The 5,136-nt window shown below is 29.0% G+C and overlaps 1 protein-coding gene across 1 annotated transcript in view; it reads right to left on the bottom strand.

The window, feature by feature from the left end:
* The window catches only part of LOC107441908 (uncharacterized), a 208,420-nt gene extending 204,673 nt beyond the window's left edge, over positions 1-3,747 (bottom strand). The window contains exon 1 of the mRNA XM_071181726.1: positions 3,599-3,747. The gene's annotated coding sequence lies outside the window, so the exon portion shown is untranslated. The remainder of the gene's footprint in view (positions 1-3,598) is intronic.
* Positions 3,748-5,136: the final 1,389 nt, after the last annotated feature.

The following is a 5,136-nucleotide window of genomic DNA, read 5'->3' on the forward strand; positions in this document are numbered from 1 at the left end:
AAAAAAAAAAAAAAAAAAAAAAAAAAAAAAAAAAAAAAAAAAAAAAAAAAAAAAAAAAAAAAAAAAAAAAAAAAAAATATATATATATATATATATATATATGAAAAACCTTTGCTTCCAATGAGGAAAAACCTCTTGCAAATGCTATCGAATATGGAATTTGCGTAGCTGTTAGAATTTACGTTCATAGATTTCAAATCACTTTTTCGCTCAAACAGGAAGTTTGTTCGATGTCTTTCAATTTCTGCGGCTTCTCACTAGCTCAGAAGAAAATAGCCCTTCAAGTGTATTAGTTAATTGTTTAACCTTGAACTAGAATACTTTTTTTAAACATGAGTTTTAACCGGAAGTTTATTTTTCTGGAAAGTTTGTCACGAAATATTTACTCTTTACTTTCGTTAGAAGAACTAAGTGAAAACATTATCGTCTGCGAAACAATTAAAAAAAAAAACAATGTTTTAGTAAGTAAAAATATGTTTGAATAGATAACATTTAAATTATTGATTAAAATATAATCTTGAAGCCTAAGCAAATAAGATCAAAAGTTTATTTACTAAAAATATCAAACGAAGAGTAAAATCGGTGCAGTTTTAAGTATCGAATTTGTAATCGAGGAAACATTTGTACTTTATATTTCAAAAACCACAACTAGAAACGTAATTAAAAATCTTCAGTATATTTCTACTGAAAACAAGTTGAATATAAAAAAGAAGCAAATTAAATATTTCGGTATCTTTTGGAAACAAAACTATTTTCGTTTGCAGATTCAACCTTGACACGTGTAATTAAATGCGAAGTTAAAATACTGTTAATATTTACAATTAATATTTGTTATTTGTATGAACATAAGGCCGACGTGCATATTAAAAAGCCGTGATTAGACAAATTTCTTACGGGTCTTTGTTGATATTAAAACAAAATGGCTTATTAAATTTAAGTTAAGTTTCTCTACAAGAGATAATAATGTTAAGTTTAATAGTCAAGTGATAAGAATGTGAAGTTTTATAAATGTGAAGTTGACTAAATGCAGCGCCATATCGCACATCGAATTTGTTGAAATATATTATGTTTATCGTCCACATCATTTACTTACCTTAACCTTGTAACCGTCATATATTTTTGTTTTGTGTACCTGGCAACTTCGATGCAAGTTAGTTTGTTTACATGGATGCATGCTTGTCTTTGGGTTAAGTAAGATATATATAGCGAAAGAATTGAAATGCTTGTGAAAAAATCTTTGTGTAAGAGTATAGAATGTGTCATTTAAGAGAATTGATACTTGACGGGCTTGGCTTACATGAAATAGAATGAAAAGAACAGTTGCTAACATAAACAAATACCACTATTCAACAACCTATCAGGATTGAGGCATCCACATTGCGTCACTTGCAGGTGTCCTATTGCTTTATAGCAGTATTGTCCAACTGGCGGTCCGCGGGCCGCATCTGGCCCGCCAGCACATATTGTGCGGCCTGCCAACTTCTTATTCAGGCTGATCGCCCTCAGTTTTCCCATTAAAATGTAAGCAAATTGTTTTATAATCCTTCTGTTCCATTGTTTTATAATTAATAATTCAACTATTAATTGTTATTGTATAAGAGGTCAGAGGTTATTGTTCAACTTTTTCAAACTGCGGCCCGCCAGGTGATCAGTGACCGGNGGCATTTTTTGCACTTTTTAAGGGCATTAGTTGAGATTTTTTAGGTCATCAAAATCCGGGCTCTAGTCATGGGGTTCACCGATGACCGACGATTTATATTATTATTGTTACTAAAATGGTTTGAAGAAATGAATGCAATATAGAGCACACAAAAATAGTTTTATTTATATACACAGGGATGACAACTTGCTCCGGACAGTGATTAAATTTTTTCTAGTGGTAGTTTATTAGTTGTGATTCTTTGCTTAATAAATTCAATTTAGTAGATTTTTATTCACCACTATTTCTAAACAATTCGTAGGTTTATATAATTCACCACTTTTTAAATGATATGTCATGCTAAACCTTTTAAAAAAACAAGCAAAATCTGTCTAATATTTGCAAATTCAGTTTGTAATTTTTTACCGTTGTGGTAAGGCATGTAAAATTAGCGTGGTATGTGTAAAAGCGACTTTAATGTTTAAAAATCTAAGTGTTTCGGATTTTCATACAGGCATACATCTCTTAAAAAATGCTTAGTAGCAGTTACAGAAACATTAAAATAATGTTTGCTACCTTTTCGCAACCACATTTAAAAATTTGTAAGAAACTCTAAATGTGTTGAAAGAAAGAATATTTTCATGTATTATAATAAAGAAAAGATTTTCCAAAAATAGGTATATATAGAATATGGTATAGCTTCAAATTTGTCTAAGGAAACTATGTCCATTAAAGGCATTTGATAACTTTTAAAAGTAAGAGAAATTTGTAAAAATTTGTAATTGGGTTCTTGCACTTCAAGAAGAAGAAGATCATAGATACCTACACATGTGACCTATAACGTCAACTCCAGCTGATCGTTTATAAGCAAAATGGCGTATTAAAGTTAAGCTAAGTTTCTCTACATAAGTTAAAGTTTTAATTAATGTGAAGTTGACTAAATACAGCGTCATATCGCACATCGAATTTGTTGAAATATATTATGTTTATCGTCCACATCATTTACTTACCTTAACCTTGTAACCGTCATATATTTTTGTTTTGTATAACCTGGCAACTTCGATGCAAATTAGTTTGTTTACATGTATGCATGCTTGTCTTTGTGTTAAGTAAGATATATATAGCGAAAGAATTTAAATGCTTGTGAAAGAATCTTTGTGTAAGAATATAGAATGTGTCATTTAAGAGAAATGATACTTGTCGGGACTTACATGAAATAGAATGAAAAGAACAGTTGCTAACATAAACAAATACCACTATTCAACAACTTATCAGGTGTCCTATTGCTTTATAGAATATGCTGTTGTGTACTGTGGAAATATTTGCTTTTGACAAAAAAAAGTCAGGAACACAATTTTATTTATTCCAATTAACATATTACCGGCAAGTTAAGGGATTGAGATATTTTATACAATAACTATGTTATAAATATGCCTCAAAATTGAAAAGCATGTATGAAATAATTTAAATTTGTACTAAAGCTACAGTATGGTAACATTCGTTTGATACTTTCTTTTTTAACAAGGTTTAACCGTTTAAATGGCAATTTCAGTTTTTAGCTTTCTACCATTTTTTGAAATATTTTATTGAATCCGGGGCAGTTGACATCCCTAGTATTGGTTTTATTAGAATGTTTAATTTTGAGATTTCAATATTTATTATTTATTTAATTAAAAGATAAATGTTTCACTATTTTTCTTCACACAGTCACTTATTTCTAATTGCCAGAAATAAAATATTACGCAATAAAGGATTAAACTATGAAATTTCGCTCAGTGTGAATTATTTTTCAAGCATTATAAAAACATTAAAAATCAAGAATTATAAAAGTTTATAACAAAATGTATATTTTTCAAAAATTACAAAAACATATCATTTCATATTTTTCAATAAATCTTTCAATTATAAATTGAATTAAAACTCTTTTAAAATCAGTAAAATAACCATAAATTTAATTACCTGCGACAAAAAAGTTTTTTTTAAAAAAAAATCTTGCTTTTATCAGATTTGCAGCAAAGAGTTTACAAAATTCTTTTAAACAACATGAATTCTAGAATCTTCTCCCCGAAAAGATTTTTCTGCGAGTCTCACGAAAACAAACTCAATTCAATTTACGAACTACTCAAAATAAATACTAGAAACAGTACATTATCAGGTGGGTAAATATTGTACTGATTTTATAAATTTCTTAGCAAAATTATTGCTGACAAACGGCTTTCAAGAGATAGCCACCAACAATAAATACGTGAAGAAAAACGATAAAAATCACTTCGTTAATTTATAAAAAAAGTGGTTTAATTGCTTTATGCTCTTGGTAAAGATAAATAACTCATCGTGCTACTAAAACAAAAGAAATTATTGTACTCGAAAAAATCTTTTGTCAGTTTTAAGTAACTTTATAATTGTTCTACATTACATTAGTCGTCAATCATTTCTTTATAAATTACAATCACAAATGCTCTAACGTTTAAGAATTAAGGGGGGGGGGATTTTCAGAGCAATCGAACTAAAGCAAAGCGTCCAAAGTTTTCTCCAAATTATCATAAAATGTATTTCATGTTTCTGAAAAGTTCTCATGAAATATTACAGATTGTCACAATATTTTGATATTAACATTCTGGGGGTTTTCTGTCAAGTAATGTAATACCAAGCAAATATCTAGAAGAAAAAAACTGTGTTTGAAACCGCGAAGCTCCGATAATTTTGAAACGCCACTATAACGGTTTTTGAAATCTATTCTCGCAATATATCGTGATTTTCACGTCTTGCTAAGATATTGAATATATAATAATTACCAATAATGCTGCGCATTAATAACACGGGTACAAACGATAATTATAAATGCAAAATTGATTCAGAATACAATTAAACTACATTTTTTAATAAATTAAAAACAATCAACATTGAATTCCAAAACAGAATCTACAAAACAGAACGCTTATTCAAAAATTCACAAAACTATTTTCACAACTTCACAAAACTATGAAAAAAGTTTCATAATTTCGTAAAAATAGGAACTTTCAGATGAAGTCTGGGCTAATTTTGACTTCTAACGACTTCCGGTAAAAGGACTTACCACAAGGTTTTACCACAAATGTTTGGTAAAGGCCGAAATGAAATTATATTAAAGCATAATTTTGCCTTTTACTAAACCACTTTGACAAATACTTCAGAATTTAGACAAAAATTATGGAACTCTTCTGTACTAACTTTATGCAAGCAAACTTTCGTTTAGCTGCAAATGTTTTGGAAAATTTTACATGGCAAAACTGTTAGCACACTTTGAAAGATCATGCTCGAAGTTTTTAGAAATGGTATCATTTTTACCCATGTAAAATTCGGGTCAACCAAATGTGGTAAGGGGGCTTATAACTTCCTTTGAACTTAAATGCCAACAATTTCAAAATCATACTACAAAATTGCAATAGTTATATTAAAGCGCTTTTTCGGATTACAGTGCTATTATAAAAGAAGCTTTTAACTTTCTGTTCTCCTTT

This window comes from Parasteatoda tepidariorum, chromosome 6, assembly GCF_043381705.1.
Source record: "Parasteatoda tepidariorum isolate YZ-2023 chromosome 6, CAS_Ptep_4.0, whole genome shotgun sequence".
Lineage (NCBI taxonomy): Eukaryota > Metazoa > Arthropoda > Arachnida > Araneae > Theridiidae > Parasteatoda > Parasteatoda tepidariorum.